At 36.7% G+C, this 16,811-nt stretch overlaps 1 protein-coding gene across 8 annotated transcripts in view; it reads left to right on the forward strand.

The window, feature by feature from the left end:
• Positions 1–16,811, forward strand: part of MAP3K13 (mitogen-activated protein kinase kinase kinase 13) — a 171,341-nt gene that overhangs the window by 68,733 nt on the left and 85,797 nt on the right. For 2 of the 8 annotated variants that reach the window (XM_036933219.2, XM_036875069.2), the window contains exon 1: positions 13,453–13,848. The exons of the other annotated variants lie outside the window; for them this stretch is intronic. The gene's annotated coding sequence lies outside the window, so the exon portion shown is untranslated. Of the gene's footprint in view, positions 1–13,452; positions 13,849–16,811 lie in introns of those variants that run through there. 8 annotated transcript variants of the gene reach the window in all.

Genomic DNA, 16,811 nt, shown 5'->3' on the forward strand with positions numbered 1-16,811 from the left:
CTTCCTTGCTGGGTGGGGTTCCTCAACATGGCCACTTGCTTCCTCACAGTTTGCTAAGGAGAGATTGCAGGAAAACAGGCACTGTGGTTTCAGGTAGCACTATTACATAAGTTATGTGCATGCAATTACATACATCCAAACACTTTATCTACTGGTTGGAAGCGCATCTCACACTCAAGGGGAGAGATCACACAAAGCTGTAAATATCAGGAGGTGGGGGTCATGGGAGCCACCTTAAGACTGTGTCTGCCATGTGGACATGAAGATCATGAAAATACTACATGCAAGGTGGACTTAATGCCTTACCAAAGATGGTTTCTGTACCTAAAGAGGGAGTGTAGTGCATTATTTTTTCTCCTCTGTGGTGCAAATAGATGACACCCAGGAGGGTGTTGAATTAGAAGACTAGAGCCTTAAATGAATAGAAATGAAATAATGAAAAGCAGGGAAACTAAGATATACTGAATCCCAAAACACACCTTCAAGCTGGAAAACACTGCAGGTGGAAACAGTTTGGCATGTAACTAGCTAGACTGACCCCGAGCAATGCTTCCTGCATATGAGGAGCCGAAGGTGCTTCACCAGTAGCATAAAGGGACCCCATTTCCACAAGGTCACAGATGCAATGTAAAAAGTTCTATCATTTGTCCCTTTTCAATTATTCTGCATAGATTGTATTCAAGTTTTAGTAATCCCTTAGAATAAGAGGGGCAACAGATGTGATAGGTCCTAAATCTACTTGATGTGTGACATGCACACTTTCATTCATATAGTGAACTGCTTTTGAATGCTCACCATGTATAAAGCCCTGTGCTATGTACTATTCAACTTTACCTGTTTATGGTGTGTATACTGGAAAAGAGCATCACCATCTACTGGCTGTACTTGCCATGGTGTTGGTGGGGAGCAGTAGAGGCACATGTGCTGCGTTCTGCCAGCGCTGATACTAGGAACTCTCTCAAGAAACTTGGTGGTAAAGGTTACAAAAGGGCATAGATAAGTTACTATGAAAAGGAGAGCTAAGTCTCCTTTGAAAAGGAGAGACATGCACATGGCAAAGGAGAAGTCTGCACAAGAAGAAACTGTAGGTGATGTATTTGTGCCAAAAGAATCTGCTACATAGTAGGTACTCAGTTTTATTAGTTGTCTTGTCCCACTCTTTACACAGTCTCATTTTTTAAATTTTAAGCATATAATACACTGCTCTACTACTGTCATACTTAGTAGTAGAATCCATAGTAACCAAATTGACTATATCTCTGACCCCTTTCACCCTATGCCCTAATCAGCTTGGAAACTCATCAGCCATTTCAACAATCTCTTCCTCCCCATCATTCTTCCTCTGCCACTTGTCAACTTTTGGCCCTTAACTCCTTTGACTGTGCCCACCCCAGAGTACTTCCTTAATCGTGTTTTCTGCTGCCATGTTGATTGTTTTAGGTCCTCACTGCTGATTGGTGGCCTAAAATTCATATTTGTTTGCATTTCCCACATTGGCTTTCCAAACCTCTTCTGTTTGTTAAGATTCCAGTTCCATTGTCCTTCTCTTTGACCAGGTGACTGTGCCCTCAGTGGGGTTTTTTGATTTCCTTTCTGCCATCTCATGATCTTTTATTGCCAGCCCCACCTTGCTATTTCCTTGTAAAACAAAATAAGTAAATAGACACACTTACACACTCTTACTTCTTGGCCAAGGCTTTTAGTCCCAAGCCCTCCCACCTTCTCAAAGCTTGTCCCAGCCATGACCATCCCTCACTCTGGTGAAAAGATGCATTACCTACTACAGTATGGTGTATTACAGAATCATATCCAGGCCATCCACACCTTGAAATATGATCTTTTCTTTAAAATCAGAGGGGAAAAAAGCTGTAACAAGTTTCTTAAAGTTAAAATAATCTAAATAAATTAAAGTAACAATGAGCATTTATTAGTAACTTTTAAAACTTTATTTTTTCCAAAAGTAACACATTGGTACTTCATTTATAACTTAGAAATTTAGATGAAAACAGGAAAAAAATAAAAATCACTATCCCTAATCTGGAGATAATCATGGTTAATATTATATATATTCTTCTAGTTATATATATGTGTTAGATCACCCAGTACCTTTTATCATATTAACTTCCTTTTTTCACACATTGTCATTAATATCTTTATCTGTTCTTATATATTTTAGTATATAACTTGTGAAGGTTTTAAATATTCTTTTGTATACGTTCACCATAATTTATTTAATGAATCTTCCTTTTAGAGATATTATATTGTTCCCAATTATTTTGTTTTAAATAATTATGTGATGAAATCTCTATAGCTAGATCCATTTTGCAAATTGCAGGTTATTTGCTTAGAAAAATTTCTTAAAGTTGAATTTTAGATCAAAAGGTATTTACATTTTAAGCCTACTGATACCTCGGTCAAATAATTGTACTTCAAAAAAGTTGTGACAATTATTTAAGCATCAGCAGTGTCTATTTTCCCAAACCATTTCCAAAGCAGTATATTAGCATGTATAAAAAAGCAGTCTTAGCAAGCAGTGACTCTACAGCATCTTATTTGTCTGTGCCAAAAGAATCTGTTACATAGTAGGTACTCAGTTTTATTAGTTGTCTTGCCCCTCTCTTTACACAGTCTGTCTCATTTTTTTAATCTTAAACATATAATACAATGCTCTACTACCGTGACTGTAGTGGGGTATGTGGTGGGGACTTGATAATAGGGGGGGAATCTAGTAACCACAATGTTGCTCATGTGAAACCTGAGCATAAGATTGTATATCAATGACACCTTAATAACAGAAAAAAAGAAACAAATAAGGAAGGAAATAAAACCACCTATAACCTTACCAACCAGAAAAAAAAAAGCAGTCTTAGCCACTTTGCAAGGAGAAACTGGCATGTCATTTTTGTTTTAATTTGCATTTCTTTGATACTGAAGTTCCACATTTTCCTTATTAGCCACTACATCTCTTTTTTGTGAACTTCCTGAACATGAACCTTTTCTTCCTTCTTCCACTTTATTTGTATGTTTATTTTATTTACCTTGATAATTCTTGAACTCACAGTTCAAGTTAATAAAGGCATATTTTTACTTCATTTTTCTGGTAGCTCTGCATTGGGTTTTTCTCATAGAAGCTAGACTACAGAAAAAAAATGGCTTACATATATATGACCTACATATGACAGGGGCAAGTAACACCACCTGCTTTTGTTTCCAAACTACAGTGACAGGTAGATATTATGTTCATAGGCCAGAAGAGGTGGCTCTAAAACAGGCCTAGTGGTTGTGGTTTTGAGGGGATAGAGGAACACTTGCTACTCTGGCCAATTGAAAGTTAATGATATTTTGGTGGCAGAGACCAGATTGTTCTGTAGGAGCAACTGGAGGCTGTAAGAAAAATATGGAACTGTAAGCAATGACTTCCTCTTCTACCCTTTCTTAAAATCCCCTCAGAATGAAAAAGAACGCATTAGGATTCAGGAGCAAAGTGGAGGTGGTCCGGAGTAGTTTTTACTACTACAAAGATTAAAGGGTTTTCTGGGTAAAGCATTCTTTTGCCCTTAATTCCATCCCAGTTCAAACTCTATATGTGAACCTGTGTTAAGAAAGGAATTCCTACTTCTAAACTGTGAGATTCTTTAGGGCAGGGACTACATATTTACCATCAGACCTCAGCTCAACACCAAAATATACTGAGTGCCCAGCAAGTTTTTACTGATGAATAAATGAAGGTAACTACCTCCTAGTGACCTTCTCTCATTCTTTCTTTTCATATTTCCCTAAAACTGACCCTTTCTTCATGTGCTGTACAGCAGGCTGTGTGCTTACAGTGAGGTACACATTGACTCTTCCTCAGCAAGAGTGCAACTTAGAAGAGAGGTTCCTGGTAAAGAATGACTAGGGTTGACTAGCCAACACAAGACATCCCTAGAATGAAGGCTCTTGAGGTGTTTTTAAAAAATATTAAAGCATTAAAACTTCCAGGTTTAGAAAAAAGAAGGAATTTTATGAGAATTGAAAATATATTCCCAGGCCCTGGCATGATAATAAATAGAATTGATTCAAGTATTCTTTTTTTTTAATTTTTAAAAAATTTTGGTATCATTAATATACAATCACATGAGCAACATTGTGGTTAGTAGATTCCCCCCATTATCAAGTCCCAACCACATACCACATTACAGTCACTGTCCATCAGCGTAGTAAGATGCTATAGAATCATTACCTGTCTTCTCTGTGCTATACTGCCTTCCCTGTGCCCCCCTCCCCTACATTATGTGTGCTAATTGTAATGTCCCTTTTCCCCTTCTTCCTCCCTTCCCACCCATCCTCCCCAATCCCTTTCCCTTTGGTAACTGTTAGTCCATTCTTCGGTTCTGTGATTCTGCTGCTGTTTTGTTCCTTCAGTTTTTCCTTTGTTTTTATACTCCACATATGAGTGAAATCATTGGCTACTTGTCTTTCTCTGCCTGGCATATTTCATTGAGCATAATACCCTCTAGCTCCATTCATGTTGTTGCAAATGGTAGGATTTGTTTTCTTCTTATGGCTGAATAATATTCCATTGTGTATATGTACCACATCTTCTTTATCCATTCATCTACTGATGGACACTTAGGTTGCTTCCATTTCTTGCCTCTACCCATTTTTAATTGGATTATCCACTTTTTGTTCATTCCGGTGCATGGGCTCTTTTATATTTTGAATGTCAACCCCTTATCAGATATGTCATTTATGAATATATTCTCCCATACTGTAGGATGCCGTTTTGTTCTACTGATGGTGTCCTTTGCTGTACAGAAACTTCTTAGTTTGATATAGTCCCACTTGCTCATTTTTGCTTTTGTTTCGTTGCCCATGAAGATGTGTTCATGAAGAAGTTGTTCATGTTTATATTCAAGAGAGTTTTGCCTATGTTTTCTTCTAAGAGTTTTATGGTTTCATGACTTAAATTCAGGTCTTTGATCCATTTCAAGTTTACTTTTCTGTATGGGGTTAGACAATTATCCAGTTTCATTCTCTTGCATGTAGCTGTCCAGTTTTGCCAACATCAGCTGTTGAAGAGGCTGTCACTTCCCCATTGTATATCCATGTATCCTTTATCGTATATTAATTGATCATATGTGCTTGGGTTAATATCTGGACTGTCTATTCTGTTCCACTGGTCTATGGGTCTGTTCTTGTACCAGTACCAAATTGTCTTGATTACTGTGGCTTTGTAGTAGAGCTTGAAGTTGGGAAGTGAGATCCTCCCTGCTTTATTCTTCCTTCTCAGTATTGCTTTGGCTATTCGGGGTCTTTTGTGGTTCCATATGAATTTTAGAACAATTTTTTCCAGTTTGTTGAAGAATGCTGTTTGTATTTTGATAGGGATTGCATTGAATCTGTAGATTGCTTTAGGCAGGATGGCCATTTTGACAATATTAATTCTTCCTACCCAAGAGCATGAGATGAATTTCTATTTACTAGTATCTTCTTTAATTTCTCTTAAGAGTGTCTTCCTATATATATATATATATATATATATATATATATATATATATAAACACACTTCCAATTGTAAAATAAATAAGTAACTGGGATGTAATGTATAGCATAAGGAATATAGTCAAAATATTGTAACAACTTGGTATGGTGATAGCTGGTACCTAGAATTATCATGTATATAAATGTTGAATCACTGTGTTGTACACCTGAAACTAATGTAATGTAATACTGTTGTCAATTACCCTTCAATAAAAAAAAAAAAAAAAAGAGTGTCTTCTAGTTTTGAGGGTATAGGTCTTTCACTACCTTGGTTAGGTTTATTCCTAGGTATTTTATTCTTTTTGATGCAATTGTAATGGAATTATTTTCCTGATTTCTCTTTCTGCTAGTTCATTGTTAGTGTAGAGGAATGCAACAGATTTCTGTGTATTAGTTTTGTATCCTGCAACTTTGCTGAATTCAGATATTAGTTCTAGTTGTTTTCGAGTGGATTCTTTAGGTTTTTTTTATGTACAATATCATGTCATCTGCCAACAGTGACAGTTTGGCTTCTTATCAATCTGGATGCCTTTTATTTCTTTGTGTTGATTGATTCAAGTATTCTTGAATCATATTTTCTGTATTTCCAAAGCACTTGTAATCAGGAGACCAATTGCTTTTATAATACTTTTATGACCACTTAGAGCTTGTGGATCTCTGATTAATTGCTTAGTTTGATTGCTTGTTTGAGTGTCCTTGTTTTACTAGTACCATATAGTTATGCCAGTATTTTCTCTTATGTTAGATTGCAGATACCTTTGAGAGAAAACATGTGATTTTTAAAATTCTTGTTGGCTTTCCTTTAGAACCAAGGACAGAAGTCTATGTCCCTGGAATATTGAGTGCATCTTAACTGCTTGAGTCAGGAAAAGAAAGAGGCAACATTAGTGGTCACTATTATCCCACAGATAGACAGGATGATGTAATACAGAAACACTCAGAGACCTGGGATCAATTCCTGGCTCTGCCACAAATCTCAGGACTATGGACAAATCTCTGAACCTCAGTTTCTTCACATGTAAAAAAAAAGGAGACAGTAGGTTTGAGTTAAGGTGTCTCCTAGCTCCTAGATTCTCTGACTCCGTACTTTTTCTGAGGATGTTTGCAACAGTCATGGTTTAGGATATAACCATATACCCCCTAGTAACAGGATATATTAGTTGGAATACAGACTAAGTAGCAGTGACAGAGTCTCAACAAAACTTGGTGTCTCAAAAAGGAAAGAATGTTATTTCAGCCTTCAATAACAATCCTAAAATAGGCAGGTATTCTGGCATAGATAGACAACTAATTTACTAGATCATTCAAAGCCCAAAGCTACTTCTGTTTGTCGCTCTCCCATTGCCTGGGACACAGTCATCTTTTGCATGGTAGAAGCTGACTCAGCATGGGAAGGAAGAGAGCACAGGACAAGGAGCTTCACCTCTGAGAAACCTGGAAGTTGTAACCATCACTATCACTCACATCCCATTGACTAGAAATCAGTCATATGGTCACATCTACAGCCAAGAGAATAGAGAAGTCTAGCAGCATGACGTGTACCTGCCTCAAACTTTATGAGTGTGTAAGGATTCTATAGCTAAAGGGAAAAAGAGGAGATTGGATACTGGGGCACAGTCTCCACTACTGTGCTTTCTGTTATGATTTTAAGCCACTGTAACAATTTTTATTCTACTATTTATTGTGTTTCTTTCTAAGGAAATAGTCTGAGGTCAGGATTTGCGATTTATCCCTACATGTCAAGGTACCTTGAGCATAGATGACAGTCAATAAAAGCATTGCATTTCATTTATAAATTGATTTTTCAGGGCATCTAAATAAACACTATATCCAGCACCCCCACAAACATACCAACAACCTACCCTATCTTCTGATTGCTTGTATAGTGAATGTTAATACAAAACTTTAATTCTCAACCTAGTTGAGATTAGATCAGAATCTATGAAGCAGTAAGATTTTAAAAATACATTTATTATAGATAGAAGGAAAGACAGGTAAGTGGGTAGATTTGGTTCAGGTTGCTCGAAGTGGCACTAGTACTATGTACCCTGTTTTTCATGGGTGGCATGATTACATGTAATAGAAAACCAAGAGCTTTGCACTGTGGCTTCATCATTTGGTTTTAAATATATTCCCTGAATATCACATACAATTAATTATATTTATGGGCAAACTTTAAAACAGATCTTTCCCTGAAATATTTTTGGGTTCTATCTTCTCTGTTCCCTTCATTAGTGTTAATAATAAAGTCCTGACTGTAGTGCTGAGTCTGAATCTATATAGTGTGAGCCTATTTATGGATATTGTATAAAGCTCCTCTTAAAAGGCCACAGTTTACTGAGTCAGTGTTAACATCTTACCCAGGCTGATTTCCAGTTCTCTACTGCACTTCTTCAGTATAATCCTGTACTGCTATATGCCTTACCAGTTTTACTTTTGATATGGACTACCTTGAAACAATTGTCCTTGTTCTCTTATATCCAGTTTTCCCAGATCCTTCCCCTTCATGGTCCAGTTCCAGTTCACCTCCTTTTTATACCTGACTGTAACCACCCAGCTCAAAATAATCATTCTATCAGAAAGAGAAGAAGACTTAGTCAAGCCTTGGGCAAACTCAGTCTAAGAATAGGGTGTGTTTGTATAAGGACAAACTTTTATTCCCTTTACAAATGTGTCAACTTGCCAAAGACAAACAAACAGCAAGTACTGGCTGTAATCTGGACCAGGAAGAATGGCTTCCAGCCTTTATTTAGCCTCACCTCAATTCCCAGAGCTTTCGCTAAGCCTCAATGCCAGGCATCTTTGTTCTTGGGATATTTTTCTGCAAGGGTCAGGTCACATTTTTCTGCAAAGGGCTTAGTCTTACCTCTCTATGTCAACAGAGGGCAGCAGAGAGCACCAGTCAATAGCCTAATTTATAGGTCTCAAACTGGGGCAATCCCACTCCCTTAGTGCCTAGGGAGACAGATACATGGGGGACTTTTTTAGCTATGACAAAGGGAGCAGGTGTTTCAGTCATGGGAGTGCTAAACGTTTTGCATTATGTAGGAAAATCCCATACAAGGAAGAATATTCTCACCCACATACGTCAGTGAATTTCCTTTTATTATGTTCTCCAACCTCAAGTAAAACATTCCTGCCTACCACACTAATTTAACACTTTCACCATCTTGTGTAGTTATTCTTACCAGAGTTCCCTGGCTTTTTCATCTTTGCATTGTCACTTTTGTTATTCACTTTTAATTTTTAGTCGTTGGATAGTCATTGGCAGGTCTTTAGTAGGGGAGGGGCAAGGAGTAGTAGATGGAATTTCAAAGTATAGTCAGTAGATTATAGAGTTGAGATATAGCAAGATGAGATGAGCCGATTTTCCTGAACCTTAATTTTCTAGCATATTAAAGGGGACTGATTTCTACCCTATGTTGAAGTATTTTGTAGTTGTAAAGTGAAGTAGAAGACTCTTTTCAAAGGATGTCTAGGACGAGATTGTTTCCAGTTATTATTTCTGGAATTTAGACATATGAAACTCTAACTGAGCACAATTATATAAAGAAGATACTTTAGCACAGAAGGCATGGCTTTCCAGGTGAGTCAGCCAGCCTTGTGCCACATGCTCATTCTTGCAGCTCTAGCTTCAGGAGGGTTCCCTCCATCTGAACCACCTGTACTGTAAGTCGTGGACAGAGATCTTCCTCAAAGGAGAAGATTCAGGAGCAGACTTAAAAAGGAAAAATAAAAGAAAGGTAGATATTCACTCTTCCTGTATTTTGATCTTCAGTTCTGTTGTTGTTCTGAAGCTAAAGTAGAAATGCCAGCTTGTATCTACCTAAAGAAAAGGGGAGACTAAAACAGGATCAGAAGAACAGAAGTTAGATGGTTAAGTATTTTTTAACATGGCCTCTTAAAAAGTAGTACGAATTCTATGTGGAGGGGTAATGTTTGAAGTTTTCTTTTACTTTTTTAATATGTAAAATGCCCTTATAAACTGAAGATAAAATTTTTAGTCCCACAAAGGTTGTTTCTGGTATCTTGCCAGAATTTGTATATTATGGAAGGGTGTATTTCAGGGAAGTTAAATATTTTATTAATTGAGAAATACATTTGCTTTTGATTTCTTCCAGTGCATATTCATTATTGATCAGAGAAGAATTCTTACATCCCTTGTTTATATGCATCCCTTTGACTGGGAGAATACATTAAAACTTCATTAAGCTGTTAAGATTTATTCTAAACAGCATATAAAATCTCTAGACAGTTGCTCATCTCCAGCTGACTAGATGTTTTATTGTCCCTTGATAAAAGATATTAAGGACTTCAAATCCACTTAATTCATAATATTCTTCAAAGTTTGCCATAATTATGTGTACCTTTAGAGTACAATCTCTAGTAGAGAGATTGTTTTCCATATTAGTTCATGTCATTGTGTACAAACTACATCTTTGTATAGGAAAATTTAGCTTTTTTTTTTTTATAAAGAAAGTTTTTAGTCACCTAGCTTAATTTTCTGAGGGTTTTTTCCCACTCATCTTCAGAACCTCAGAGAGCATACCCCAAACTTCGAGAGGAAAATGATTAGATGAGATTTTCTTTGGAAGACGTGTCACTAATACATACTTTAAAAAATTTCCTTCAAAGATCTGTTCAAGCTTTATTATAAGCAAAATAAAGATATTGTATTTTCTTCTATAGTTTTTATTCCTGGATTCGCACAGTTGTTGAAATTCCCTTGTTCAGAGAGTAGAAGGACCCATGGTATTTGAATGACAACTATAATACAAAAATAACTACCGTATCATTTACTCTTTATTTTCTATATGCAGGTACTGTGCTAAAGTCTTTACATGTATTATTTTATTTAACTTTCACATATTTGACGAAGACTATTATTATCCCCATTTTAATGATGAGAAAACTGGAACTGAGATTTACCTGAACTTATATAACTAATAAGTGACAGAGTCTGGATTTAAACCCAGGCCTCTTTACTAGCTTTTAACTACTATACTTTGGTATCTGTAAAGGAAATCTTAATCTTCATGCATTAGCACTGAAGTCCTCATATTTTTCCTGGTATTTCTGACAAAAAATTGCTACTAGGTCATAATACTTTGGATTTCTCTTAGACTCTGGCTTAAATGAGTTATTTTTCTTTAAAAAACACAATTTTCCTAAAGAAAAAGCAATCCTAGAATATTTCATATTTTTATAGCAGAATAATTTGTACCTTAACTTCTACTCTTAGATTTTTTTCTGATTATGAGATTTGAATATCTTCTTAGGAAACAAGACTCAAGTTATCTGCCAGTCATTATTGAAAATTTGAAGTTCATTTGATTCTTAAAAGACCTTACTCACCTTGATAATGGCTTTGTAGTCCTCCACACTTACCATGCCCACATGCGGAAATAAAAATTACTTGTGATAATGGAATTTGGCTTAGCATCTCTAGAGTTGCAGTGTCCTATATAGTAGCCACATACAACTATTTTAAATTTTAAATTAACTAAAATAAAATAAAGATTAAAATTCAGTTGCTCAATCCCACTAACTATATTTCAAATGCTGAGTGGCCACAGGTGGCTACTATATTAATGCAAATGCAGCATATTTCCATCATGTCAGGAAGTTCTCAGGAGAGCTGCTCTAGAATATACATTTTCACGTGCCTCTACCTTCCTTTCTTCTTTTCTGAAAACAACAATGGCTTCCTCCAAGAAGGGCCTCTATGGTTTCTGGAATTTGGGGTGACAACTTAGCTTCCCAGTGATTTCCATGATATTTGACATGGAGAAATTTTTGTTGGCATAGTTGATATCACTGTGGTACAGGGAAGCATGCTAACCCAAACCAAGTTCCACTTACTAAAGTGCCAAGTCCATAAAGCCAGCTAGTTTTTATTTGCCAGGTTGCTTATTGAGCCAATATCTTTGATGACTGAATTTAGAACCATTTACAGACTGTTCTGTTGAATGACATGAGAAAATACCCTGATCCCTGGTGGACTTACTGAATAACGATGTTACTGTCAAACCTTATAGCAAACACATTAACTTCTGTAACAGATTTGGCTATCTTACTGACATGTTCCACAGAGAGGTTGCCTCCTTCTAGTAGTTAGTCTGTATTATTTTGGTAAAAAAATACTTTTTATAAATCTGATTCTTTTAGTATGTGCTGGTTGGCTTTGATTGCTGCTGAAAGAAACAGATGTCTATCCTTCGTCTTCTTTCTACTTATGTGTTCTAAAATAATGGACATACTGATAAAAGCCAGTGTGGTACACTCAGACCCACTAGGAGTATACCAGTACTGCACTGGTCTTAGCACTCTTGTCTTACATGGGAAAACTTCACTTCTTTGGTCTGTCATTTCTATAGTGATATTTCACCATAAGTTCTGTTAGAGAAATTTGTTGACTACGTTGTTTGCCAGTGATACTCTATTTCTTGAGTATATAGAACAGTACACTGAACATCTTTGCTGTGTGTAAAGTAGTCCTGGAAATTTTTTTTTCCAAATGAGCTAAGCAGCTTGCAGTACTTACTATTGTCAGGTTTGAGCCTTCCATAACCACATAGTAACCGGCAACCGCTTTCCTTCTCTCAGCTGTACAAATAATCTGATTGAGAGATAGAGTAGATGTCTGTTAAGAATGCTTTTGGTCACTGGAAACCTCATAACCAAGGCCTTTTATTAATAATATTGTTCCAGTTTCAAGAATTTGAGGCCATTTCCTAAAGTACTGGTAATTGTGAAATGGCATGATGGAGTACGGGGACAACAAATTATACTAATGTCCACTTTTGTGTGACTTTGAAAACTTTTTAAATAAAGAGTAAAGAAATGTCACAAGTTATTTATATATTTGCTCTTAAGTTGTATAAGGTTCTTACATTTTTTTTGGAAATTAACCCTTTATCAGATATATGGTTTTCAAATATTTCTCCTATTTTGTAGGTTGCCTTTACATTCTGTTGATTGAAGCTTTTTATTTTGATGTAGTCCCACTTGTGTATGTACAAAATAGTGCCTATAGTTAACAATACCATATTGTACACTTCAAAATTTGCTAAGAGGGTAGATTTCATGTAAAATGTTCTTAACACACACACACACACACACACACACACACACACGAAGGAACACAAGGAAAGTGGGAGATGTTGACTGTATCTACTACCTTGACAGTAGTGATGGTATCACTGGTGTTTGCGTACCTCCAAGCTCATCAATTTGTACACATCAAATATGTGTCGTTCTTTGTATATCAATTATACCTCAGTAAAGCTGTTAAAATTTTTTAAATTAGAAAAACATTTTAAATGTCACGAGCTCTTTGAGTGAATTTAACTTAGCTGTTTTTGCTGTTAATAATAAGGCATCTTACTAAAAGCAAAATTTGCCCTAAGAATCATTAAGGGCTCTTTTGGAGCTGTGTCTTAATTGAATATCAAAAGTTTAATAAACCAGTGAGTAGTTGTTCTACCTTATTTAAATGTAGTGGTAAATTACTCTTTCACACCCACTTCTGATACATCACCAAGGTCAGCAGATACTGTTCTACAAAATAATTACATTTATGTAATATTGACTCACATATTTATATTCCTTAATCAAGGTTATTTTTCCCATCATTTCACTACTGTTTTGCTTTTACGAGTCTTGGTTTGCAGGGCATGTATGTCTACTGGCCACCAGTTTTTGAAACGATTTCCCTGACTTGGATTTGTTTTTATAATACCAGATCAGGCACATTACTGAACCGCAAGGAAAGGGTTAAAGAAAAAAAGCTCTAATGAATAAGACTGCGATTTCTTCTATATGCATTTAGCATTAATTCCACCAAAATTCTATTTTGATTCCCTCATTCAATAGCAATAATAATGTTTTCATGACCACACACACACACACACACACACACACACACACACACACACACACTCCTCAAGCTGCTAGTCTGTCTTGAGGCAGTGGCCGACACCTGATTGGCGGGCTCTGTTTATTCTGTGACCAGATTCCTTCTAAAAGAAGGCAGGCCATGACTGTGTGCAGCCTATTGGCTGGGCCTGCTCTGAGCCCTCCCTTTCTTTTTCAAGGCACACACCACTGTGAGGACTGTGCGGAATCCTCAGCCAGCCCAATTTACATCCATTCATGAATCTGTGACGTCAGCAAGCCTTTGGGCTCTTTTGCGGTGGGCTGGAGGATTGTGTGGGTGGAATCCACCTCTCCCTTATTTTCCTAATTCTGCAAGCCTTTTAAAATTAACCTTCCATCTTTTAAAGCAAGAAAATGGAACGGCATGTGTAGGAATTCTTCATTGTTGTGAGTATCGCACTCTATTTTTGTTTCATCAGCATTTATTTCACAAGGACAGATGGAGAATGTATTTGTGATTTGAGGTGATTAGAAAGCTGATATTATTAAGGGAGACACGGTGAGAGAGACAGACAGAGACAGAGGCAAAGAGAAACCTGAAACCCTGTTACAGCTAGGAGCCTCTGAAACTGACAGCTGGTTTTCCTTTGCATGTCTGCCTGCTAGACGTGGACATTTTTCATTTACGGTTCTGCACGTTACCTCTAGATGCTTTTCCTTTAAGGTTTTCCTTTAAGGAGATTCACTTCTCTGAGAGATGATGGGCATTGTATTACAGGAAAAGCCCAGAACTGGTACCAGAAAGGTGCTGGGAAAAGCTGGGTCAGCTAGACAGAGCAGGCTCTATCCTGCTGAGCACTGCCTTCCCTTCTGCTGTTCTTTCTGTTGTTGCTCACCCTTCACCTTGCCTTTGTTTCATAATTGTATAACATCTTGAAATTGCAATTTGGGAAAGATGAATACTTGTCCAACCATTTTTTTTTCCCAGAGCTTTTATTATGGGACCTACAGAGGTGTATTTATACATATTTGCAATATGCATTGCTATGTGACTGTGCATTTTAGTTACATTTTCAAAACCTAAAAGCCTATACCAGAGGCAAAAGGAGAATTATCATTGAACTCTGATTTTTAAAAATATAGCCTAATGAAAACTGAGAAGTGGCTTCTTGATATATTCCATAGGGTAGAGTACATAAAAATACACATCAATATTTTTCTAAAGTGAACTTCCAACTTCTCAGTTTATTCCGCTGTTTGGGGGAACCATGGGAAAGTTCTGATGTATTAAGTTGGTTTGAAAGTTCGATTGAAGTTTTAGCAAAAAGTGTCTGTGATTGAATATGTTTCCTAGGGCTCTGCTCTATTCTGATGAAACTTACAGTAGTTGTAAGAAGAGGGATGTGACATTGAGACATATTCTACTCCTGGGGTAGCCCCTCAACCCAAATAATCTAACAGCGTTTTCCAACTGCCTCAACTCTGAGTGCTTTTTAGTCTGCAGGGTGTACTGGCTGCTCTTTCCAGTGAGAGATGGTCTTACCATCCAGCCTTGTCATGTTTACCTTTTATGATTAATACTTAGTTTTAAGATTTTCATATTGTAATCTTTTCTCATTAAACATCTTCTGAAGTATGGCTCTAATGATATCTTTTGAATTATTCTTACTAATATATCTTCCAGCTACAAACTCATTTCATTTCAAAATTACCTGAGGATTTATAATTTTCTTTTGCTTCTCAGCTTGGCATTGCCTTCCCTTATTTTGTTTTTCTGAATGCGTTTGATTTTGCTAGTTACAGAAGGGAAAACTTCTGCCTGATTCTAAACCAGATTGTTAGCCTCACACTCAGACAACTATGGTTTCATATTTTACTATTTTTTATTTGCTGGGTTGAACAAATGATACAATATGTTTGTAAGTATCTAGACTTATTTCAGCATTTTCTTTTTTTGTGTACCTTCAGAGACTTTGTTGAAAGTAGCAATTTCAAAGTCTTTTTAAATTTCTGAAGTTTACGAGATCACTGTTAGATCAAAGACTGAATTTTTGGAATTTCTTAAAATGTGTTTACATAATCAAACTCACCTTGAGAAGTGTTCACAGACTATTATGTACATTTTGCCAAGGGAGAGCTTTATTTCCATGAAAGAGTTATAGTCTGCACTGTGGATTTGTTAAAGTACAACTATCCCTTTAAGGCACAGAGTGGATATAGAATCTCCTCTCTCCATTCCTAGTGGCTGTATTCTAGATTATATTTATTTTCATGTATAGTGTACTTGTAGGGAAAAAAAAACAACTCTTAATTGTTTAATATCAAACAATAAAATCCTGTGTATCAGTGACTGTCAATAGATGGCTTTCTGTTTAAAAATTGAAGCTACTCCAGAAGTAGGGATTAATTTATTTAGTAAACAAAATCAGTCAAACCAGGGCCATGTCCTGGGGGACTGTCATAAGAATGGTTCCTATTCCTAAGGGCCAGAGGCCATATCCACTGGTATATGACGAACAACCATACTTTGGATGGCAGAACCGGTCAGTTTGGTTTGCACTGTCTACCTGCCCTTGCTCTGTGTGCTGCAGCCACACTGACTGCTTGGGGAATTCAAATGAATCAAGATAGCCAAGATGACCAGTTCTGCTAGGTGGCAGCCTGACTCTTGCAATTTTGAGTAAAATAAAAAGCATCCACCAAGAACACTCTTTTATTTAAAAAAAAGTCACTTAATAAATATCACACTCCTGCTTTATGTTTGTTATTCTTCCTTAAGGGTATGGGAGAAAGATTTAGATAAGATATGATGTAGGAACTATTACTCCCATTTTGCAGCTAAGAAAACAGGCTCAGAAATGTTGCTGGCTCAGCCAAAGACACCAGATCGTAGTGCACATCATACTCAGTTTTCAAACCCAGCTCTAATTCTTAATCCCATTCTCTTTCTTCTGTATGCCCCCGATTTTGTGCATTGAGTACTACTATAAATTGTTATTGGTACAGTCCAGCATGAATCTAAGATATCTTGGAATGCTCTGGACTGGACAAAGAGTAAGATAATTTGGATGGTGTGAGTAATATAGGGTTAAGTGTCAGCATAGCAAGTACAGTAGAAAAGAGTGTGGGGAAGATGAATATTACCACTTACAAGCTAATCATGGGACTCAGCCTAGCTATACTCCGCCTAGATGTAGCTGGCAGGAAAAATCCTAAGAAGCTGGGGACAATATATGGGGCTTGAGAGAATGACTGAGGGAAATGTTGGGGAGAACTTAATGGGAAATAGGATGTATCGAATAGAATTGGCAGGTATAGAAGTGTTGGCATTTAATCGACAAATATTAAGCATTTACTATGTGTTCTAGATACTGGATACACAGCAGTGAAAAAAAAAAGACAGGAAAAAT

The sequence above is a fragment of the Manis pentadactyla genome, chromosome 1 (genome assembly GCF_030020395.1).
Source record: "Manis pentadactyla isolate mManPen7 chromosome 1, mManPen7.hap1, whole genome shotgun sequence".
Lineage (NCBI taxonomy): Eukaryota > Metazoa > Chordata > Mammalia > Pholidota > Manidae > Manis > Manis pentadactyla.